Source organism: Microcaecilia unicolor, chromosome 7, assembly GCF_901765095.1.
Source record: "Microcaecilia unicolor chromosome 7, aMicUni1.1, whole genome shotgun sequence".
NCBI classification, from domain to species: Eukaryota; Metazoa; Chordata; class Amphibia; order Gymnophiona; family Siphonopidae; genus Microcaecilia; species Microcaecilia unicolor.
The window spans coordinates 35,044,742-35,071,156 of NC_044037.1; positions in this window are offsets into that span (position 1 = coordinate 35,044,742).

Here is a 26,415-nt window from a genome sequence, read left to right on the forward strand (position 1 = left end):
CGTGACAGCCTGACAGGACTCCATCTGAAGACTGTTTTTAACTATAATTCAGAATATGTTGTCTTTTCCTTGTAGGTTCTAGGATCTGCATCTTTCACATCTGATGTAATTATTTATGCCATGATGGACTTGGCATGTATTCTGTTGGTGACCACTGACAAAGTGACACCGACAATGTTTTCACAGCCATTGCATTGGTTGTTGCTTGCATAGTAAGCAAGATTACAGGTACTGCGCTTCATTCGTGTTTGTTTTTCTTCTTTTGGTGATTAATGGCCTCACCATTTCCAGATCTAGCCGTGCAGCCCCATGACACGTCAACATTTCATACGCTTGGTTACCGAAGACGCACAGAAGAAATAATTCAAAAGATGAAATGTGATTTTTAACAGCAAGTGGTCTCTTCGGTACTCGCAGCCATCCAGGCATTTCATTATACCACTTTCTCTCCTTTTGTCTTCCGTCCTGAATGCTAACCTAGGTGAAAATTGCTTATTCATCCAGGAATCTTGAAGGATTTCAGTCCTTGTTTTCTTGTTTTAATCTTGCTCAGAGCTACGGTCTATTATTTTGCAGTTTAAAATGTCTGTTGAAATGCTTAGGGTTCCCTAAAGTAAGGAAATTTTCTGTGGCCTCCACACACATAATCTCTCTATATAAAAGGCAACCCCAACGTTCTGAAGCCTCCACGGAAGTTGAGGCGCCCGAGATATCCGGTGCGCCCTGGAGTGTCTGCACCGCTCTCGCGTCAAAACGTCATGACGTCGAGGGCGGAGCTATGACACTCGAGGGCCGAAACGGAAACACCACAGGCATGGCCACGGAGTCGCAGCAAAAAAAAAAAACCCTCCCCACACACAGCGACGCGAACCCCGAACAAGGCAAGTAGCTCGGAGGGACGGAGGGAGGGGGCCCCTTGCTAGCGCCCGTTCATTGCGCTCAGAAACGGGCATTTTTTCCTAGTATTAATATAAATTTGCAAATAACATTAGTTTGCACTGAGCACGTCCTGTGCGGTATGTACAGCCTACTGTTCTTTGAAAAAATATACAGACGTATACAGTGTTTCAGATTAATGGAGATAATTTTATAATGGCCTGCACTACAGAAAGTACAAGCACACTTTTCGTGTCATGCACCCTTTCAGATTTTCATAGCAGAAGTACATCCAATTTTTCACTTTGAAAATTGCACCAGGAAGACTATGCACGTGTGCTTTACATCTGCCAATTGGTGTGCATGATTTTTCAGACATAAAATGCACACATACATTCTAATAGAAGTGAAACCACCACCCCAATCCAGGCATCACGATTGTCTCCTCAAACTGGGGGTAAAGCTACGTGATATGGAGGAAATCTGTAAGTGGACATCTCCACTTGGTGCCCCCCGTGTCATACAACTGGCTGCCCAGATTCTATTACAGAATACAGGGCCGCCGAGAGGAGGGGACAGGGGGGACAAAATTCCCCGGGCCTCCGGGGGGGGGCCAGCGCCGCCGCTGCCGCAGTCTGGCCCGCCCGCCCTCCGTCGCTCCCTGGCATTGAACTTAAACGCCTCACCTTCGAAAGCACAGCAAGCAGCGGCAAACCACTCCTTCCTTCCGTGTCCCGCCCTCGCCTGATGTAACTTCCGCGAGGGCGGGACACGGAAGGAAGGAGTGGTCTGCCGCTGCTTACTACTACTACCACTTAACATTTCTAAAGCGCTACTAGGGTTACGCAGCGCTGTACAATTTAACATGGAAGGACAGTCCCTGCTCAAGGAGCTTACAATCTTGCTGCGCTTTCGAAGGTGAGGCGCTTAAGGTCAGTGCAAAGGGCCCGGGGGTGGAGAGAGGGCCCGGTGGCGGGTGGAGGGGGGCCCAGCGACCTCGGGTGGGGGTGGGCCCCGGGGGTGGCCTTGTCCCGGGCCTGGCCCAGTCTCTCGGTGGCCCTGACAGAATACAGCGTAATCCTGTATCGACGCATCATACATTCAAGACTAGATTCTGTAAATGACGCCCAAATTTGGACATCAAAAAAATTAGTGCTCAATGTTATTCTATAAACAGCACTCAGAGTTGGGATGCCATTTATAGAATAGCATGTAGCGCCAGAATCCACGCCCAAAGATTTACACCAGCTGAAACCTGGGGGGGTATGTTTACTAAGGTGCGTTAGGGTTTTTAACGAGCCTGTAAATTTAAGGTGCGTTAAACACTAATGTGCCTATGCATTTCTATGGGTGCGTTAGTGTTTAATGCGCGTGAACCATTTACGTGCGTTAAAAACGCTAACGCGCCCATAGCGCCGCTTAGTAAACATAGGCGCTGGTGTAAACCTTCACATTATGATTCTAAGCCACCGTGGCTCACTTTACAGTTTACCCCGGTGGAGGGAGGATTTATATGGTTTACAACATGTAAATTAGGCGCAGATCCTCTGAAATTTATAACAGTGCGCACATGACCTACCAATGCCCCTCACATGGCCGCACCTCCTTTACAGTTGAACGCTAAAAGATTTACACGCACATAATTATAGAATGGTGCTTAGCAAGATGCGCGCATAAATAAAAATTGTTGCTAATCAACACCAAACATTGTTCACGGCCAATTATTGGCACTAATTGGCTCGTTACTCTATTTATTTTATTTATTGGGATTTCTTAACTGCCTTTATGAAGAGATTCACCCAAGGCGGTGTACAGCAGGTACAGTTCAACATAAAACGCATAATTCTGTTAACAGCATAACAATAGTAAAATGACCAAATAAAAACAATAAATGAGGTAAGCTTGAAAACAGCAAATTGAAACCTAATAATAAGACTACCATAAAACAGTATCAAAAATATACACATTTAACACACAATTTATAGAATACTAGTAAAAAAGGCCCGTTTCTGTATGAAATGAAACGGGCGCCAGCAAGATTATCCCCCCCTCCCTCGCTCACTCTCTCCCTCTGTCCCCTCCAAGTCCCACGGCCCCCTTTCCTCCCCTCCGATTTCCAGGCCGTCCTCCCTCCCCTCTCCCACTCCCCTGCAACTCATCACTTTGTCCATAAGTTTCCGTTGGTGGCGCTGCAGGTCCCCGGCCGCCAGAGGTCGCTAGTTCGCAGCTCCTCTCTGCCCCTTCCCTTGGCCTTTGCTCAGCTGCCATGCTGCTGTGTGTGCGAGAGAGTCAGTGAGCGCCTGTGAGATGCGGCTGCTGCAGCAGCGCGCCAAGAACCGGGAGCTGAGTCACCGCCAGCACTCGCACTGGACAGCCGTTGTCTGCCTTTCACAGCAGTGCAGAGATTTAAGCCAGCAGTCACCGTGGAGGCAGTGACGTCAGCAGGTGGTTACGATCCCAGTGAGACACATTCGAACGTTCAAGGAGCAAATTATTATATTAGATGCCAAGCACCTGTCCACGAGACTAAATTTAGTCATGGGCAGTTACGTCAAGTCAAACTTGGTGTAAATGCCACGCCTACATTACGCGCTGACCGAGTGTATTCTATAACAACGCATATAGATTTTAGAAATGCCCACAATCTGCCCATTCCATGCCCATGACCAAACACCCTTTTCAACTATACAACGTACCCTTTATGCGCATCACGTTACAAAATACGTTTAGACGGTTCTGAGCATAAATTCTAATTAATGACAATTATTGTCAATAATTGCTTGTTAAGTGGCAATTATCGGTGCAGACTGGCTTGTTAACTAATTAAGTTGCGGGCACAAATCCAGAATACGACTGGATTTGCACGTGCAACTTAAGTCACGCTATATAGAATCCAGGGGTTAATGTACGGCAAACACCCACTTAAGAATGCACTAACCCATTTCTTTGTACAGCTTATTAAAAGGGCCCTTCCTAGTTTCTAATCACCGAGGTTGATAACCCCCCCCCCCCGAAATGGTTATTTAAAGTGAAATTGCAATCTTACTTTTTTTTTAAAGGTTTGTTTCGGGTTGGCCTGCAAAGAAGAATGAATATTGAGGCAGAAGTTTGGGTTATTTGGCTGGGGGGGGGGGGGGGGGGTTGTTGTTACTTTGCTTTGTATCTTTTAACTGGGGTTGTTGGGCAAGTGTGTCTTTTCTGTTTTACTCTGGCGTTCTTTTCTGTTTTTATTTTATTATATTGTTATTATGTAAACCACTTTGACTTGTCTGAAAAAGATGGGTGGTATATCCAGTGTTTTTAAAACTATTTAATGACGTATATTGCAATTCAGCCAAAGCTGAGTCAAAGAAAATGTTATGGCTGAAAGATAGGGAGTTGTTAAGTATTGAAGGGAGGAAGAATGGGGTGGGGATGGCTGTTGTATATTTTGGGGTGTTGAAATACAGTAGTGATGTCTGCACCTGTACATGTTAGAGAAAATAAGCAGAGAGAAAAAAATACCCCAAGGATATGGAGCAAAGGCTTTATATGTCTGAAGAAAAACGAATCAGCTCCTTTTATGAAAGTTTTTAGGTCACTCCTGTTTTAAACGATATAACACATTGTCAACTATATTATAATATGCACGGACCTTGTTATTTCAAAATTGATGTCATCATGAACTGGGCGGGAGAAGCACAATGAATAAAGCACTACAAGCTAAAATGCCTAATCTTTAAGCATCACACTGCCTTATTTAAATATACTCTGAGCCACTTAACGCAACCCAACTCCAAAGGAATCCATGAGGAAAATGGAGAAGGAAGAAAGAAAGAAAGCTTTCAGTCCTGCTGAGCAAACACTGTTACCATTTGAAGGATGTTAAACGAATGCAAAACGTGAATTTAAAAAAAAAAAAGAAAAGAAATAGCTTTAAAAGCTTTGTGCATGTTTTCACTGGACCTCACTCCGTTCTGAGCACACGAAGGCAGACCATTCCCCTCTCAAGCAATACATCTCAGCAATCGACAACTACAATTCATCATTTCACGCTAAACCCACATTAGAATACTGTGGCATGGTACAGCTATGTATCAGAGTACTGAGCAAGCCATCAAAGGAAGGGTAGGGGGGATTGAGGAATCACAAGGACATCCAAGATCACACACATGTAAGTCAGTTAAGATCAGACAAGTCATCCCACCACTTGCAGGATGGCTCTTCTTTCAATTAATACAACCTGAAAGCAGATCAGCTCTGCAAACGGTTGTGCATTTTGAAAGATCATAATCCTGTGCTCACTTCTACTACAGCCCGAGGTCAGCAACTTGGCTACAGAAAACACAGTCATCACCTAGAGGCCAACAGCAGAGGAGCAGCCTAGTGGTTAGAGCAGAAGACTGAGGAACCAGGGAACAGGCCCACTGAGAGTGGGTGGGGGGGAGGGGGTAACATTCCCCCAGGCCCGGCCTGCGTCAGCAATAGAAAGGTTTTTTTTCAGTGATGCCAGCGCCTTTCCCTCCCTTTCAACCCCTTCCCACCCCCATCCTCTACTTACACAGGCGATCCAGAGAGAAGGGAGGCATTCTGGTGGCAGGCAAAAAGCTGGTTCAGTTTCCTGGTCCTGTACCAAGTTATCAAGTTATTTGCATGGAGGAGTGGCCTAGTGGTTAGAGCACCGGTCGTACAATTCAGAAAGTGGCTGGTTCAAATCCCACTGTTGCTTCCTTGTGATCTTGGGCAAGTCACTTAACCCTCCATTGCCTCAGGTACAAACTTAGATTGTGAGCCCTCCTGGGACAGAGAAATATCCAGTGTACCTGAATGTAACTCACCTGAGCTACTACTGAAAAAGGTGTGAGCAAAATCCAAATAAATATTTGAGATTCTGTTGCTACTATCTGAGATTTACATGGAATAGTTGCTACTATTTTAGATTCTATATGGAGTGTTGATATTATCTGAGATTTCTACATGGAATGTTGCAATAGTGGAGGAGTGACCTAGTGGTTAGAGCACCGGTCTTGCAATCCAGAGGTGGCCGGTTCAAATCCCACTGCTGCTCCTTGGATACTTGGCCAAGTCACTTAACCCTCCATTGCCTCAGGTACAGACTATGATTGTGAGCCCTCCTGGACAAAGAAATATCAGAGTACCTGAGTGTAACTCACCTTGAGCTACTACTGAAAAGGTGTGAAGCAAATCTAAATAAATAAAATTGTCTGCTGGCCACAGGTCCTTCTTCCTGCCCCGAGCCAGCCTTCTGCCCTCCTTCACACCAAGGGCCACAGCATAGAAGCAAGAGACCAAGCAGTAAGTTACTGCTTCCAACCAGGTGTTCATTTGCATTCAAACTATTGGGGGGAGGGCTTAAGATTGTTTGCCCCAGGCCCAGCTTTGTCTCTCAGCAGTCCTGTCAGGGAAGCCAGTCCTGAAATCCCACTGATGCTTCACGTGACCTCGGGCAAGCCACTTAATGTGGAATTGTATAAACGGTACCCAAAGATCCATGTTAAACTAGTATTCTATAAAGGAAATGCGCCATTTATAGAAAAACTAGCTTAGCGCGGATTTCACGCCTAAATCTGGGCACCAGCATTTACCCCTGCTGAAACCTGATGTAAATGCTGGTGCCTAACTTTTGGCAGTAGGGCGCGCAAGTCATAGCATTCTACAACATGGCACCTAACTTCTGGGAACACCCCCTGATCTACCCATTGCTCCTCCCGTTGCCACACCCCTTTTGGGTTGTGTGCACTAGAAAATTTAGGCACCCATATTATAGAATAGTGACTAGGGGCAGATGCACACGCAAATCCAAATTGGTGTCAATTAACTCCAATTATTGATTAACACCTCCTTAACTAGTTTGCGCATGTATCTGCCCTGTGCAACCAGTAACAGAATCCAGAAGTTAACCCTTCCTAAGGCTACTACGATGTTGGAGCACAATGTATCCCTAATGACGCCTTTTGTTGGTATTATTAGACTGCATCAGTACTAGGACTGTGCAAGCCACATATTTTCATTTTGTTTAGTTTTCCATGGTGTTTATGAGGGTTTTCATTTTCTTTGAGCTTTTAAAATCTTTTTCATACTGAAGAGCAATGATGCTAATAATGTGCACTATTGCACAAGTGAGTGCGCAGGCTTTTAAAATCTTTTTAATACTGCAGGACAATGTTGTTAATAATGTGCACTATTGCACGAGTGTGTGCACTAGTCTTCAACTGTGAGAATGTCTGTAAATAGTGTGCATTATTGAGCAATACTGCACACTATTAACAACAAAGGGGAAAAATCATAACTTTCAGGTGCTTTCCTATTACTATGGCTTAAGAATGACATGAAATAACACAGGGAGTATTGCTGACATCCCTAATCAGTATTATAAGTGGAAATAAAGGTGTCTTCTGTTTTGTGTCAAGTAGTGAATATGCATATGTCACTTGGATTCTTTAGAAAGGATGTGCACAAAAATATGCATTCAGGTCTTTTCAGACTTTGTTCCCAAAATTGGGACATTTTTTTATTATTTCACACATTGTTTTAGAAAAGAAAATGTTAATGCATGTTAGAATGTTTTGATGCATGTCAATGGACTATGCATACCAATGGGCATATTCAGCATGGTTTATGCAAACAGGAGAGGCTCTGCTGCCTGCATAAGGTTTTCAACATTCAGCAAAACATAACCTGAATATCAGCTGTGACTGCCATAACTTTCCAGGGGCTTAGCCAGATCTCAATGTTTGGAGGGGTCTGGATCCCAAAGTGGGGGTGCAAAGTTTGGCCCGCCTCCCTGCCACAAACCCCGTTATAACCTTGGCTGACGGTGTCGTGCATGCTCAGTTTCACTACTACTACTACTACTACTACTACTACTACTTATCATTTCTATAGCGCTACAAGGCATATGCAGCACTGTACACCATACACAAAAAGACAGTCCCTGCTCAAAGAGCTTACAATCTAAATAAGACAAACAGAACAAATAAGGGGAAGGGAATAAAGAGGTGAGGATAAAAGGACAGGGCAAGTGAGCAGTGGTTAGGAGTCAAAAGCAGTGGTAAAGAGGTGAGCTTTAGGTTTGGACTTGAAAACAGCCAAAGAGGGGGCTAGACGTACAGGCTCGGGAAGTTTATTCCAGGCATGAGGTGCAGCATGATAAAAGGAACGGAGTCTGGAATTAGCAATAGAGGAGAAGGGGACAGATAAGAGAGATTTATCAACTGAACGAAGTACCCGAGGGGGGGCGTAGGGAGAGACAAGAGTGGAGAGGTACTGGGGAGCGGCAGAGTGAATGCACTTATAGGTCAATAAGAGAAGTTTGAATTAAATGCGGAAACGGATAGGGAGCCATCCGAGCATGCACGCAATGTGAGAGGAAGCAGGGCAGGCAATGCGCAGAGAACAGCATTGGAAAAAGGCTTCAGCTGGCGGGAGTTGGGGACCCTCGCCAGCCAAACCAGAGGCCCCTGGATCCAACTGGGGGGCCAAGACCCCGGTAGCTATGCCACTGGTCCACTAACTAGTTAAGTAGGCATATAAAGTTAGGACAGCAGGTGACCATACTGACCTAGACATTCAATACCAGAGCCCAGACATAGCCTGTTATAGTACTTCCAGGCTTAACTGGATATGTGGAGTTGCTTAAAACTGCTAACCACCCCAGGCTGAATATTGGGCCCTAAATTTATAGGGCTCACTAAGAACCAAGGGCCAGATTCGATAAATGGCGCTGAAAAAAAATCAGAATAGAATTTATAGGATAGCGCCTTGTGGGGATTGACAGGCCCAAACTTACGTAAACTCTGGTGCACAAATTGGGTGCAGACCCTCGGAATTCTACAACAATGCATTGTAGAACACCCCCTGCCCCCCAAGCCCCTCCCATATCCATGCCCCCTTTGGGGTTGAATGCTATCCCCCAGATTCTATATAACATGATTAAAATTGCATAGTCTGGATTTGTGCGCACAATTTAATTACTTAACAAGCCAATCAGTGCCGATAATTGCCACTTAACAAGCAATTACTGATATTAATAAGGCATTAATTAGAATTTACATGCACAACTTGGTAGGCGTATTCTGTAAAGCGGTGCACATAAATTCTATTGTGCGTTGCCAAAAAGGGGCATGGCCATGGCTGTGAAATATGCGGACCGTGGACATTCCAAAAATCTACATGCATGGTTAGAGAATACATCTGCTCCGCAACTAACTTAGGCGCAACTTACCTGGTGTAAATGGATGCACCTAGAGTTAGGTGCAGGCATGGCCGCTAGGCGTATTCTATGAAACTATTAGGTGTATTTTGCAAACCATACCTAAATCTAGGCGTAGTTTACAGACTATGCCTAGGCAGAAATATTTTCGGGACCAATTTTTTCGGGCGCCATATATAGAATCTCATCCTATAGGATTTGGGCACCCAGGGCTTATAGAATAGCGTGCAACCAGACGCATGCACAATCTCTCATTGGTGCCAACTAAAGTCAATAATTGACTGTTAGCATCCAATTATTGATGTTAATTGGATCATTAATCATTAGGTTGCGTACGTATCTCTGGATCGTGCCTAAATTTGGATGCCCCCTATAGAATCCGGGGTCAAAGAAGTATATGTGAAAGAGTGAGAAGGAAGAAAAAAGTGAATACATGGAAATACAGTCTTAGATTATGACATGTGACGTGTTATAGTTGTGATAGGATAAGTCCATGTGGTTTCAAAAGTCAAAGGCTGTTATCACCTCCAGTGCTTCTAGCCCTGTAAAGGTCTTTTCACTGAAAAACATTAGTGTTTAGAAGCAGGGTAATGCTACAAACATTTTTGATATGTGATATATTAAAAAGGTATTTTTGGCAACTCACTTTCCTATTTTTTTCCTAATCATATCTATGGGCTTATTTCACACCTTCCCCATAATAGTTTAAAGCAAGTTATATTCAGGTACATTAAGTCAAGTTTTGAAGAGTTAAAATTGTTCTTAATGGTAGAAATGTTAAGCTGCATAATTTAGGCTCTGCTCTGGCCCAGATTATCACCAGCTTGACGCAGCAATAATTATCTTCATGTCTGAGGATTCAAGGAAACAAAAATGGCATATATGTATCTGGGCAAATTGATGTTTGGGGGCAGAATGGAAAGTATTAACGGAACATGTAAAGTGGCTCGTCTTCCTCCTGTGTAGGGAAAACATCTGTTTCAAACCATATCCTTTTTCTGTGCCTAGTATCTCATGGATATCATCTCTGATGACATTCACTGGTTGATGAAACCCAGATATTTACTACCGTTTGGCTCCCCAGGCTCAAAAGAATTTGGGGTGAACTGAGTACCAGGTAACCTAGTGGATATCCACGGAAGTACATTTCCCATAATCTATCCATCATTCTTTTATCCAAATCCCTTCCTCTTTTGTCATGCTGTTTCTAACCCAATGTTCTATGGATATATATAAATTATGAGCATCAAATAAACTGCATATTACATCTGCCTTGGAAATAAATAAATAGCATATTAAATATGACTTATATGAAGCTCTTCAAATGCATTCAGAAATACAAATATGGTCTCAGTGCTAATAGCCCTATTGCTACATAAAGGGAATCGTGAATATAACGCTAGCAAAAATAACCTCTACACTAACAAAACAAGCCGTGTTATATCAAAGAAATCACTCATGCAAGAAATATTCCTATAACCAGCATTATAACGATCTAGTGTTTTGTACAAAAAAAGTCTAAATATTGCTAGCATCAATATTTCACGCTCTATGTATGATTTTATCCCTATACGATTAACTATTACATCTAGAATGTGCTTAGTTCGGCAAGTAAACTCACTTGTACAGACGTAACAGTTTCAAAACTAATGATGTTACCCACATCATAAATTAGGCAAATTGTATTCAGATACTATGTGAGAAGTAATACACTGCTTATCAGCTGTCTGCAAAACAAATTAGCATAGCCCAGCACAGACAGTGTAGAGCAGAGTATTTTAATTGGACAGTAATTCTATTCTGATTGTTACTGTTAAATAACCACAGTATGGTTGTTAGATAATATAATGTAATCTTTTATGCAGGACTGATAAAACATACTGATTGGTTATGTGAACCACAGATGAATATTATTGCACTGTACATGATAGATTATTTTCTGCAATTTCATGGATTTTGACATGCAAATTCAACAGTTTTTTTTTTTAGCTTTATACAGTAAACCAATCTTTTGTTGTGGTTGTTGCAAATCAAGCTAAGTTAGAAGTACTATCTGTCATTTTTCACAGGCGCCAACCATCAACCAGAACAATTTGGTGACTCTTTCTAAAATATTATGCCTTTCCATCTATCGCTGTAGGTCTATTTTATTACTCTTTGATTCATTTAAAACCATATGCACATAGGGTCCTATATCCTATATTCCATTCCAATATCATTTGAAACTGAATTAAAAATAAAATCAGCTGAACTATCTAAAAAGCCAAAAGCCAAAATCTGAACTACTTCAATATAAAGTTACAACTGTTAAAAAGACAACTTTTCTGCAGTTCATCACCAACCAAAATGTAGACAATTAGTTTGCAACAAGTTTGTAATATTAGGTTTCTAAAGTGTGCACGATCCTTTTCCAAGGAAATCGATCAAGGAAACATTTTACTGTGACAACAGCCTTAATAAAAGAATTCACCTTAAAGATAACTACGAAATTAAACAGTTCCATACATTAAAATGCTTACTATGGATTACTCACTTTTGAAGCTAACTTAAAAATTATGTGACCTTAAGTGATGGGGGGAGGGGATGTGGAGAGAAATCTTGATATGAAACATTTTTTTTAAAACTATAAATACAGAAACGTATTGCTACAAACAGAAGTGCACCCAGTTTAAAACAGCAATCGTTTCTGAAACAATGCTATCTTTCTAAGTTCCTTTTATTTGCATGCACAGACATTTTTTAAACTTAGCCCATCCTTCAAAAAAAGCACTAGGTGATGTCGTCCGTTAGATGCATGCAAAACATTTACAAAAAAAATAATAATAATAAGCAGCGTGGAAAATGCTAAATACTGGCCCTGCCACGGAAGGCACATCGCAATTAAACTCTTGCAACTCCCGTTTCATGATATCACAGGCATTATGACCACCCTCGCCCGTATTAGCAGCCTAGGTGCGATCCATAAGTGACAGGCAGATAGGAGGAGGCACCGGCAGCTCGTCCCTTTTAACAAAAGGCTAAATGAAGAAAGAGAACCAACTCTGCAAGCCACCTACCACGGCTGGTCCAAGTCCCAGTCCCTGAAAAAGTCGAATAGATCCATAACGCTCCAGAGAGCAGCTTGTCACAGCGGCCGGCTATTGCGTGGCAGTGGCGCCCGGAGCTGCAGCTCTGTCTGCAGCCGGCTGGAGCAGCGCGAGCGACACTGGCAGCCAGCGAGCTCCGGCTGCTGCTGCTGCTGCTGCCTGCTGGCTGGGGGAGGCAGAAGCCACGCTAGCACTAAGCCGGGCAGGAGGGGGAGGAGCCTGGCCAGTCGCGCAAGCCCCGGCGTGGACGCCGCCTGCTGTCAGCTCCGGGATCGACTGATAATGAGCTCGTGCAGCATCAGCGGCCGTGTGGGGAGCGCGAGCGCAGCCTCTCTCTCTCTTTCTGCAGGAGGAATGGTTTATCTGTGGCCGCTCAACAGGCTCGCAGCCTCCCAGAGGACCGCACCCGTCATGTATGCAAGTGAAGATTGTAACAAGGAAAAAGCTCCTCCTGGCCTGCTTCTATGCGATCTCTGGGAGGCAGCCTCAGAGCTTCCCCTGTGGCTTTTCTGTAAACCAGAGCCCTCCCCCGCTCTGCTCTTTGGGGGTTTATTCTGCCTTTTAACCATTTCTTTTTCTCTGGCAATGAGCGCACAACTGAAGCCAGTTTCAGGTGACAGCCTGAAGCGGGATTTATTTTGAAATCAGCTTTAAACGTAGCGCAGAATGCAGTTCAAAGCATCAAAAAAAAAAAAAATGATCAGTTCTTTAAAGACTGGCTTATTGAGCCATGATCATACACAAAGACAAACAGTTATTTTCCAAATTGCTGGCAGTTTCATCCTTACTCAGACGGGGACCTTGCTCAGAGCCCGGCACTAAAGCCCACAATGCAAAAAAACCCCATAGCGCTAGTGGCATGGCCATTCAGTTTGGAGTCAGGCCCACCCGAAATTGTGGCACTCTTGTTGTGGCTGGCAGGGCCCCCCTAACCCCACCAATTGAAGACCATCTCCTCCTTAGGCAGCCAGTGCTCTTCTAAGCAGCAGCTGACAGCATTTGCCTCAAGTTGATGCTGACACCAGCCCCTCTTTGGGGCCTACCAGCCCAGGTATACTACAGCTTGGAATAGTGCTGGCTGACCAGGAGGAGCAAGTATTCAGCTGGTGGGGTTTAGGGATCCCTGCTAGCTGGGGTATTTAATATTTTGGTGGGGTGGGGGAGGGGTCTGAATTCTGTGCACACCCACTTTGGGTTCAGGCCCACCTGAAATCGGCTGTCTGGCTACGCCTCTGCAATAGTGCAACAACAGCGCAGAAAAATAGCTAAGCAATGCTGAAAGGAAATGATATGCAAATAATATGCATGGTTAATTTGTGAAAGGCAGGGAAGGAATGTGCCTGGCACATGTGCACAAGGGTTTTGCAGCAAGCACAGCTCTTTTGCACGTGTGGAGACAAAATCAGAAGAGCAATCACATATTGGCGCACTTCTGTGCTTTTAAATAAAAGTCTTTTAAAAATTATTTGCACTTAAAATATTTACGTGCATAAAAACAAGCACCAATAATGAGCTTTCACTTTCAGATTTGCTCAAACTTGCACACATGTCTTTTTCTTACTATCAGCACATAAAGACAAAACCCACAGTTTAATATGAGAAATAGACAAATCTTTTTCTGAAAACCTTCTATGCTGCCCCTGACCTGGTGGTAAATTTTTTATATTATGGGCAATCTTTTCTTCTGTACATTGCGGCGTTTTAGTTTGTGCATTGGGAAGGAATACTTACTGACCTTATTAACATCTATTTAAATATATTTAAATTCAAGTTGCAGCCATCTTTAGTGTGCACCTTAACAGTGGCAGGCGAGGAAGGCCGGCATTAGGGGGCAGCAAACAGGGCAGTTGACTTGGTCCCCCATAGCATAGGAGGCCCCAAACCTGCCTAAAGCTAAAGGAGGCATAGGCTGAAGGCCAACTTTTGGGCCCCCTCCCTGGTTTCTGCCCTGGGCCCCTAACCCCTATATTCTAAATAGCGTGATTTAAGTTGTGTGTGCAAATATGGTCGTATTCTGGATTTGCGCATGCAACTTAATTAGTTAACAAGCCAATTAGCGTCAATAATTGCCAATTAACAAGCAATTAACACTAATTGGCATTAATTAGAATTTGCACACACAACTGTCTTAGCATACCTGTAACACGATGCACGTACATTCTAAGTCACATAGTTGAAAAGGGGGTGTGGCCATTTGCATAGAATGAGCGGATTATGGGTGTTTCTAAAATATATGTTCTTTGTTGTACAATGCACCCAGTACGTGTTTTATTTGGCGTAACTGCCTGCAACTACATTTAGTCGCATGGACGGGTGTTTGTCATATTTTATAAACCATGCAGAAATTTAGGAGTATTCTATAAAGTACGCCTTTAGGCATAATTAGGCATATTTTTTGGGATACCGATTTTTTAGGTGTGATATATAGAATCTAGCCCTAAATGGCTAACACCAGCCCTGCACTTGAGCATTCTGAGCATTTGGTGCTGTATAATGTGCATGCAAACCCAGCATTAACCACACGTTAACGCCAGCGTTAGTTTTGAGCATCAGCTTGTAAAGGGCTGCCCACCAATCTAATTTTCCTGGCTTGCAAAAGCTTCGTGAAATCCTCTGATGGGATCCCTGCTTCCCCGCTGCAACTGGTCTGAGAGCTTGAGCTGTGTGGCGCCGGAAGTTGCAGCTTTTCCATGGTATCGAGCTTTGCGAGACTTGATACTGCAAGACCAACCTCAACTTCTGGTGCAGATGAGCATTTATCTGGCATATTTAGGGGTCCTTTTACTAAGGTACGCTGAAAAATGGCTTGTGGTAGTGTAGGCGTGGGTTTTGGGCATGCGCCGATCCATTTTTCAGCGCACCCGTAAAAAAGGCCTTTATTAAATTTTTGCCGAAAATGGATGGGCGGCAAAATCAAAATTGCACCTTCCAGTCTAACTTTTATTTATTTATTTAGATTTTGTTCATACCTTTTTCAGTAGTAGCTCAAGGTGAGTTACATTCAGGTACTCTGGATATTTCTCTGTCCCAGGAGGGCTCACAATCTAAGTGGCACAGCCATGGGGGGGGGGGGGGGGGGGGGGGTTTGGCTTTGTGGGCCTGGACCTCTCCAAAACTGCAGTACCCTGAATGGCCATGCAAAAAATATTATTCGCAGGGAACTTTTCACCAACTCTGGAGCAGTGTAGAAGGGTTAGTTGAGAGGAGTGGGTAATTAGCAACACATTCCTTCTCTGTCCAACCTGACCATCCTGCCCTGGATTGCTTTCTGCAACAGTCCCTGGCACCCAGTTACCCAATATGACTGACCCTCTCCCCTGCCCTGACCCCATAAAAATATCCCTGGTATCTAGCAGCACCCACCCACCCCAGACAAGACTGATTCCTGAAAAATATCCCTGGTGCCTAGCAGCACCCACCCACCCCAGACATGACTGATTCCTGAAAAATATCCCTGGTGCCTAGCAGCAGTCATCCCATTAAAAGACTGACCCTCCCCCCCCAAACCCTAGTGTATAGTGGCACTCCTACCTCCCACCCTTTATCACCCATCGTGACTAAAAAAATAGTCCCTAGTGTCTAGTTGGAACCTTCTCCCTTGGAATGCTTGCCTATGCCCCCATCCCAGACCCTGTACCTTAAAATTAAATAGGAGTGATGCCCACTCACTCCTGCTTCTGGTGCCATCATTTTTAAAATGGCGGCATCCTGCCCCATGTGAGATCCACTGGGAAGGGTACATCTGCCCTATAAGGGGTCCACAGGGGAGTGGTTTGCACTAGACACCAGGAATCATTTTCAGGGGAGGGTGGGGGTGGTTTGTCAGTGTATTAGGTCAAGGGTGACAGATGCAAAATTCCATGACTCACTTGCCTGCATCTTCTTGTGATTTTTTTTTTTCTTTTAAGCGTCACCTTTCCTGTCTGTGGCTGGGTCAATCACAGCTCAGGTACTGACAGGAAAAGCGGCATTTACCAACGAGCTGCAGAGTACTGCTGCAATTTCAATGCGGCAGTAATTGCATGATCATTGTTTATAAGATGTGGTGGTATTTTTGTAGCACTAATTTCACAGTTGAGTGCGGGTTCTAACATGAGGCTTTCTGCATGGCAGGCGTGTACCCAGACTTCAAGGTTTGGGGGGGCGGAGCCTAAAGTGGTGATGGGGCACATTTTGCCCCACCTCCCCACTGCTCCCCAAGCCTTGCCTGCATAAGCCTTCTTCTAGCGCTGTTCGCTCCCGCTGCCTGCCCTTCACTAAAACTGAGAATGTGCAATGTGAGGGGAAGCAGGGCAGGCAATGCTGATAAGAACAGCGCTGGAGAAAGGCTCCTGCTGGCGGGGGTTGGGGACCCCCACCAGCCAAACCAGGGGCCCCAAATCCAATTTGGGAGGTCCAGGCCTCCAAGGCCTTCTGTGGCTATGCCACTGCTGCATGGGCCCCTCAGTCTGCTGGCTGCTAATATACAGCTTGCTCTGTTGCAAAGGATGGCAGCCATAGCCCTTGCTTCAGCTGCCTCAAGAGTTAACGAGTTCAGCTGCTCACCTCTAGCGGAACGAGGCCAAGAACTACCTTTCCCAGAGGCCTTAGCTTATTCTTTAGGCTGTTTGCTAAGGGAACCCATTAATGTTTTCTTCCTTTTTCTCCTCCTCCAGAGCTTCTGTTTAGCTTGACAGTACAGCATTCCCTGGAGTCTGAACTGTGAAGTTCTATAGTATAACAGCTTTTCTGCACTTTTCTGGGAGACTTGGGGGTTTACTACTAGATTTCCTCAAATACTATCCCCCATCTTTCCCCTGTCCCTGAGCCTTGAGTGTGACACTGGGGTGGTGCAACTGGTTCACAGTCCCTCACACACACAAACACACACACACATACATACATAAACACTGTGTGTTTTTATTCTGTAGTTGTTATGATCCTTTTACTCTGCAAATTAAGATCGTTCTTGATGGTTAAACAAAATATTGGGAAGAAATGGACAAGTTGGTGTGCACAGATGTTTGCATGTATGTTAGATTTTCCTGTTTTGAGTTGTCTACGTTCTGTCTTAAATGTTCAACAGCCTGATTCTTAAATCATTTGTGTACCCAATGAAGCACATCTCCTGTCAAGCATTTCTGTCCAGCATACACTTATGTTTTTTGTTGGTGGGGCTTTCAATTCATGTGTTAGGTTTAGCATATTTGTAGTAAATTGTGGTGTCCCAGTTTCAGTCTCAATTCCTTACATGAAACTGAATTAAAACAACGTATGGTGGTTGAAGATTAACTGTGCATATGTTACTATCACTGAATAAAGAATGCCTTACAATATAACAATAATCTTTGTTGATATAGAGGGGAATAATCGAACGGCGCCAGGGAAATACATGGCCGGCAATGTATTTTGGCGGCGCCGCAAACAGCTGGCCAGGCCCATATTTTCGAAAAAGATGACTGGCCATCTTTTGTTTCGATAATACGGTTCTGGCCAGCCAAATGCATTGGATTTGGCCGGGGTTTGAGATAGCCGGTTTCGTTTTTTAGCGATAATGGAAAGTTATGTTGGCCATCTCAAACCCCGGCCAAATTCAAGGCATTTGGCTGTGGGAGGAGCCAGCATTTTTAGTGCACTGGCCCCCCTGACATGCCAGGACACCAACCGGGCTCCCTAGGGGTCACTGCGGTGGACTTCAGAAAAGCTCCCACATGCATAGCTCCCTTACTTTGGGAGCTGAGCCCCCCAACCCCCCCCCCCCCCCCAAAATCCACTACCCACAAATGTACTGCACCCACTAAAACTGCTCCAGGGACCTGCATACAGCCTCTAGGACTTATTGCTGCTGTATAACTTTGGCACACCAGTTCACACCTGAAGACAAATCTCTCTGAAAAAGTCCTTTCTTGAAATAAGCACGTTTACTCACAGTTAACTGCAGATCAGAGGTTGTGCCCCACTGGCAAAGAGTCCCCTGGTACTAAGATTAGCAGTAGGTCACAGCTGGCACAATGGTGTACAATGCCCTCTTTCAGCACCATTCAAGGTAAGAACTACGTTCTCTAACGTGGGTAACACAGGAAAGGGAACTAAAACTGGCTTACAAAAATGGCCACTACCGCATGGACTACAACAGGAAACAAAACAGGGCACACTCTGACCCAGTAAGCAGGGGGAAAGCACCAGGGGAGTAGAGTCTACCAATACCTACACCCACCACAATGCATTGCTGATGTGACTCTGCAGTGCAAATAACAGAAAACGTGTCACACTCACCCCAGAGCCACATCACAAGCAGGAAAAGGCTGTCGGAGGACAGAACACATGCTGCTGTCATGGAGGTGGGTACGGCATTTGAGACTGGCATACAGGCTGGAACAAAAAGTGTTTAAAGTGGTTTTTTTTTGTGGGAGGGGGTTAGTGACCACAGGGGGAGTACGGGGAGGTCATCTCCGCTTCCTTCCGGTGGTCATGTGGTCAGTTTGGGCAGCTTTTTGAGGCTTGGTCGTGAAAATAAAAGGACCAAGTAAACCCGGTGAAATACTACTTAACGCCGTTTTTTTTTTTCATTATCGGCGAAAACCGGCTATCTGGTAGCCACGCCCATACCCACCCATGTCCCGCCTTTGCTTCGCCGCCGACACGCCCCTTTGAACTTTCGCCGGCAAGGCAACAGGAAAGCGGCGATGCTGTCAAAAAAAGCAGCTTTCGATTATACCGATTTCGCCGCTTTTCCCAGATCACCGGCCATCTCCCGATTTGTGTCGGGAAATGGCCGGCGATCACTTTCGATTATGAGCTGGATAATCATCATTATAGAAAATAATAAACTGATTATCAACTTGAAAACTAATCTTAAGTTAATATTAAGGATGTGAACAGACAAAAAATGTTGTGTGTTTTTGGAGTTTTATGAATTTCCTTGTTTTCTTGTGGGTTTTGTTTCATTGTTTCAGGCACTCCTTTTACTACTTAAATGTAATGTGTTAGGACTTTTCTTAAATTTTTTGTGAAATTTGTACATTTCCAAGCAATATACTTGTACAATAAAGTGAAATTCAAAGAAGAAAAGGAAAACTAGCATCATGCCTTATGACATCATTTAAATCCATCTCCAAGAAAATAACACTGACGGATATACAAACATTCTTTCATTAAGCGCTAGCTATCATTTCAGCAACACCTTGGTTGCCCAAATTACATTTCCCCATTAAGAAGGCAGAGAGGTGAGAAGGCTCACAAAATATATATTTTATTGCTTGGTACCTAACGACACATTTACATGGAAATCTAATCTCCTTGTTTACTAAGCCATTCTAGCAGCTGCCGTGCGCTAATGCCGACACAAACTCATTCATGGGCTGTGTCGGCATTGCCGCTAGCATGGTTTAGTAAACAGGGGGGTTAGAAAGAAAGTAGCACCGAGCTGAAGTACACCTGGTTTCATCAACAAGAACACTGCCTTTGTCTTTTTTGAGTGTCCCTCGATACATCAGGAAAAATGTGAACTTTAAGATTTTGCATGCATACATTTCTTTTAAGGCCAACTAAAGAACCAAATACATGCTAATGAATGCACATCCTTTTATAACATACACACATTTATATTTAAAAATGTAAAGTTAATGCCTTATTTCTCACCCTCCTTAGACAACAGGCCTCCAGATTCATGGACCTCCATAAAAAATATTAAGTTATTCCAATCAAAATTCAGCAGGAGGCGGTAAGCTTTTTAAAGTACTGATCACCATCAGATAAGCTAGACCCAAATATTCAATGCTAGGTCATGTCTGGGCACCTGCGTTGAATATCTAGGCATGACCGGACATCTGCTGGTTGTAGGTATTTATTTATTTATTTATCAAATTTGTACCCCACATTTTCCCACCTATTTGCAGGCTCAATGTGGCTTACATCAAACCGTAGAGGCAATCGCCAATCCAGTAAATATACAAATACAATATAGTGAAATGATCAGGGAGCATCAAAAGAACAGAGTATACAGGGAAAAAGGAGGGAAGGTTAAGAATGTCCAAAATGGTCCATTAATTTGTTGTGTTGCAGGATGTAGGGACGTATGTTGAATCCTTGGGATAGGCCTTTCCGAATAAGCTGGTCTTGAGTGATTTCCTGAAATTAAGATGATTGTGAATAGTTTTTACAGCTTTTGGCATTATTATTCTAAAAATTCTTCAAAAGGTCTGTTCCACTTGACCATCCCTTCGAAAAAGGTCAGCCTGACCACATGCACCCTGTCTCTGCACCGCAGACAACACTGCATCCGAAGCAAAAAGAAGCCGAGCACCCATCCGCCGCCCGACGGCGGCCACTTCCGGGTACTTATGCGGATACCAGCTAATATTCAGTCGGGACCCACATATGACATTTATCTGGATATTGGCCAGCACCCAGTAAAGGGATCTGTCACTAATGTGACAGGTCCTCCACCCCCATGCTTATTTATCCCCAACCCCAACCCCCCCCCTACTCCAGGACCTCCCTACCACCCCCATGACTTATCTGGAGGTGATCCCTGGTGTCCAGTGGGCCAGGGCAGGAGCAGACCCCCTTTTGTTCCCACCCCATCTGGCTCTAGGTTAAAAAATGGTAGCACGACCACTAGCGGTTGTCTTCCGGTACTACCTCTAGCGGTCAGCCTTCTATACAAGGGTAATTTGATCCTGCAAGTGTATGACATGTGCTGGGCCACCCAAGCTTCAATCTTTCACTCTCTAGACCATATCCTAAATGATGTGACACCTGGAGGCTGCTGGATCATATGATGAGCACAGCCAACGCTGTATCTAGTGCGAAGAAATAAATAAATAATGCAATATCTGCATGAATTATCAGAGAGAAAACATGATTCCTGTCCAAAATAATTGGATATGTCTTTAGAACGTTGACGTTCCAGAAACACCTACACGGAGCAGCCGCAAAGTCAGAAGCTGAAACAGTCTACTAACCAAGCTTGGGGAATTGTAGTTAAAACATTTCAAATCTTAGTCCTTCTCCTGCTCTGATCAGAGAGGAGTACGGTGCACCTGTCTGGCAAAGATCATCCCATGCGTACCTTGTTGATATCCAGCTGTGCACATGCACATCATAGCTACAACCCTCAATTCAGCTTCCTTGGTTTCTATTCTTGCAAATATCAGTTCCTCACACTTCTGATGGCTGACAACGGCCCAGAAGCTTGATTGATTGATTTATTTTGATTTTGCTTCCGCCTTTCTGTTTCTCGTCTTTCCTATCATTGATTGCAGTTCATTCCCTATGTTGTGATTTTGTTCATATTTTATTTTCTACCTCTTGTTAGTTAACTGCCATCATCTTAATATCATTTTTTTTTTGTTAGGCAGTATTTTTTCTAAGAGGCAGTATATGAAATAGAATTGGAACTTAAACGTAAACATTTCTTCATCACTTACCACTAAAACTGTTCCTTGATGCAGGAAGAAAGAGAAGCATGTGAAAATTAGCACAAACCCACTGCACTGAAAAGTGGATTTGTGAAGTGGGCATGGAAAATGCATGCAATCACTACATTAATATTGCTCCCCAATGTGTGGGAAAAAAAACCTGCACAAAAATTCTAGCACAGTTTTTTTACTCCTATTGTAACGCCAAATCTTTATACTGGCTCAGGCCTACGTAAAGATGTAGCACAGAGCAGTGGGTGATCTATAAAGAAGGGTGGTATTTCACTTCAGATTATCAATCACTACCAAATGCCTTCTGAACCCCCTATCCTGACCCCACAAATGGCCAGCATCTCTCTCTCCCAAGCAGTCAAAAGAAAATCCCTGGTGCAATAGTAGTGGAGTAACGGTTAGTACTGTGGGCTCTGATCCTGGCAACTTGGGTTACATTCCCACTGCCCGCTCCTTGTGACCTTGGCAAGTCACTTAACCCTCCATTACCCCAGGTACAAAAAAAACTTAGATTGTGAGCCCCCTAGGGACAGAGAAAGTACCTGTATATAATGTGTACAGCGCTGCGTATGTCTAGTAGCGCTATAGAAATGATTAGTAGTAGTAGTACCACCTCCCCTCCCATTGCTCCACAGACCCACCAAACCCCCAATGCACCTTTAAGATGGGAGGCAGAAGAAATGCCCATGCACTCCTGCCTCTGTTCTAACTTTCCCCCGGCCTACTCATAACCTAGTTTCTTAGGGGATATTTACTGGCACTCCTGCATAAGTGCCGCAAGAATATCGGCAGCTGGCTAACTCAGTGGAGTTTAACCAGGCAGGAGCATCCCTGCCCAGTTAAATGTTTTTGAACATTAACTCCAATGGGTCATTTAATAATACTTCTACTGAATTAGTACTACTGCTACTAATCATTGCTATAGCACTTCTAGATGCACGCAGCGCTGTACACATTATATACAGGTATTTCTCTGTCCCTAGGGGGCTCACTATCTAATTTGTTGTGCCTGGGGCAATGGAGGGTTAAGTGACTTGCCCAAGGTCACAAGGAGCTGCAGTAAGAACTGAACCCACGTTAACCAGGATCAAAGCCCGCTGCACTATCCATTAGGCTCCTCCTGCTTTCTCTATATTCTGGTGAGACAACCAAATGGCTGGGGGTTAGAACATTTTTGAAAAGCTATTCACCAAAATAGAGGCTACTACACAGTGCTAGTATAGAGCTGAATAAAAGTGTTTCCATACAGACCTATGCTGAAGTGTTGCTTTTAGAAATGGCGTGCACGCTAAGTGTAGGTGTGCTAAAAACACTAACGCACCTTAGTAAACAGGGCCCTAATAGTTATTCAAATACTTATAAATGGGTATTTGGGAGCTACATATAAACATGTGGAAAATTCAGAATACAAATATTTAAATGTGTTGAACTTTCCTGACTCCACTATCCACCTTATAATCGAAAGAGAAAACGCCTAGATTTCGACCCAAATCGGGAGATAGACGTTTATCTCACAAAAACGAATAAATCGGTATAATCGAAAGCCGATTTTGGACGTTTTCAACTGCACTCTGTCGCGGCTGCGGACAAAGTTGATGGGGGCGTGTCAGAGGTGTGGTGAAGGTGGAACTGGGGCGTGGTTATCGGCCGAGGAGAGATGTACGTGTTAGGGCGATAATCGAAAAAATTAAGGCGTTTTTAGCGGAAATTTAGGACACTTTTGTTGGACCCTTTTTTCACATGAACAGGTCCCAAAAAAGTGCTCTAAATGACCAGATGACCATCGGAGGGAATCGGGGATGACCTCCCCTGACTCCCCCAGTGGTCACTAACCCCCTCCCACCACACAAAAAAATGATGTTTCACAACTTTTTATTTTCATTCTCAAATGTCATACCCACCTCCCTGGCAGCAGTATGCAGGTCCCTGGAGCAGTTGTTAGGGGGTGCAGTGGACTTCAGGCAGGTGGACCCAGGCCCATCCCCCCTACCTGTTACAATTGTGCTGCTTAATGCTATTAGTCGTCCAACCCCCCCAAACCCACTGTACCCACATGTAGGTGCCCCCCTTCACCCCTTAGGGCTATAATAATGGTGTAGACTTGTGGGCAGTGGGTTTTGAGGGGGATTTGGGGGGCTCAACACACAAGGGAAGGGTGCTATACACCTGGGAGCTCTTTTACCTTTTTTTTTTTTTGTTTTTGTAAAAGTGCCCCCTAGGGTGCCCGGTTGGTGTCCTGGCATGTGAGGGGGGACCAGTGCACTACAAATCCTGGCTCCTCTCACGAACAAATGCCTTGGATTTATTCGTTTTTGAGCTGGGTGCCTTCATTTTCAATTATCGCTGAAAGACAAAAACGCCCAGCTCACAAATTGTCAAATAAAACATGGACGTCTATTTTTTGCGAAAATACGGTTCGGTCCGCCCCTTCACGGACCCATTCTCGGAGATAAATGGCCATGGAGATAGACGTTTTCGTTCGATTATGCCCCTCCACTCTGCCTTCCTTGTATAAAATGTACTATTTATCACCTGCCAAGCGAGGTGGAAGAGCAGGAGAAATTTCTAGTGATTGTTTGGATGTGACTGGACTCTGAACCTTCAGGAAAGCTACTTACAAAGAGAACAGGTTTAATTGTTACATTTGTTTTTCTTCAGGACAAGGATTCTGTCATGGGTTATTGTTTTCGTTTTCAGGATAGAGAATTGCTTGGCTTTAAATTACAGATCTTTCCAGATGTTTGAAAAAAAAAAAAACAGGAGAGAATAAAACAATTTCTTGCAATGCGTCAAGAGGTTTTCTCTCTAGGGGCACGTTTTTTTCTTACATTTTCCACATAAATGCATAATTAAATTTGGTGAGCCTTTTTTTTTTTGTTTTGTAACCAGCTCAGCTGCACACTTTTTTTTGTTGTCATCTAGAACAAATGTTAATCCAGCTAATGTGAACTAATATTATTAGATGGGTAATTATTGGGTCAAAGAATTAATCTGGAATAGTCGTTTGGACTTTCTTATTTCTGTTTTGTTATATTATCTGGGGGGGGGGGGGTTCCTTTTACTAAGGTGTGCTGAAAAATGGGTGGCGGTAGTGTAGGTGTGGGTTTTGGGCGCGCGCCGGTCCATTTTTCAGCGCTTTCGTAAAAAAGGCCTTTTTAAAAATCTTGGCTGAAAATGGACGCGCAGCAAAATCAAAATTGTTGCGCGTCCAATGTGGATCTGAGACCTTACCGCCAGCCATTAACCTAGCAGTAAAGACTCACGTGGTAACTGAGTGGTAATGACCTACACACGGCAAATGCCATTTGGCACGCGTTAGATACGTGCATCTGAAAAGAAAAATTATTTTTCGGGTGCGCGTATCGGACGTGCGCGAAAAATGAAATTACCACAAGATCCACGTGGTAGCTGGGTGGTAACCCCATTTTGGCATGCGTAGACACTTATGCGGCTTAGTATAAGGGCCCCTAAAGTATTTCTAATTTGAATCCCTCCTTATTGAAGTCTATAATTTCCCTTTTCTAGAAATTATGTTTTTCTTCTTTTTTTTTTTTTGCTGTTCAAGAATGTTTCTCTTGTTTGAATTTATTGTAAACTTCAACAAAAACAAAAAAAAAGAATACTAATTGTTATGCGCCTAACTGCCTACAGTTAAGCCCAAGCATTTGCATCAGCCGTTGAGCTAGTGTAAGTGCTCACGCCTGAAGTTAAGCAAGTAACTGTGGACTTATGCTAGAATTCTACAACGGCAATTAGCCAACTTTTCAGAATTATCGGGGGTGCTAAGCCCAATGGCAATAACCCATCCCTAGGCACATACAAGGAATTTTCTCAATGTTGGGGGTGCTCAAGCACCCACAGAGCTGGCTCTTAAGCAATTGTGAACCCAGTTGCCACTATTGAATTCACACTTGGGGCTGGATTCTATATATGGTGCAACAACAACAACAAAAAATCAGCAGCAAAAAAAGTGCTATTCTATAAGCCACGCTTAAAGTTAGGCGCGGTTTCTAGACTAGAGTTTATGCCTGGGAATTGCACCTAACTGTAGGCGTGGCCATTTGCACCAACTGAAATGTGGTGCAAATGTATAACAATGTGCGTTAGTTTTAGGAACATCACTGTTACGCCCATGATCCTCCCATTTCCGCACCCCCTTTTTCAGATCACGTGTAAATTTTAGGGGGTATGTTTACTAAGGCGCGTTAGTATTTTTAAAGCACCTTTAAAGTTAAGGTATGTTAAACGCTAATTCACCAATACATTCCTATAGGCACGTTAGCGTTTGACATGCGCTAGCATTTAACACGTGTTTAAAATGCTAACATGCACTATAGTGCACCTTTGTAAACACAGGTCTAGGTGCAGATTTCGCACCTAAATTTATGTGAGTAAATGCCAATTAAATCTAATTAGTACCAATAATTGCTTGATAAAAAGCCAATTATTGACACAAATTAGCTCGTTATTCAATTAAATTGTGCATGCAAATTGAGCAAGTGCCCAAATTTGTGCGTGCAATTTTTGGTAATTTTTATAGAACTAGGGGGTTATCGTGCAACATCCCGGCACCTAAATTTAGGCGATCTATAGAGAACTACCTTCTTTCTGTCTGTGTGAAATCATGCTTAGTCATCTCACCCAAGAAACATTAGTGAGCATGATCTCCCCTGTAAATGATGAAACTGAAGGTCCTATTCTTCTCTCAGTTTTACTGTCTGTATTTGTTTCAAGTGTTTTATAAAATTACAGAGATACAGTAAATTGGATTTTAAAAAATGTTCCTTTCTACTTTCAAAAGAAAAGGAAATTAGGTGGATACTTGGAA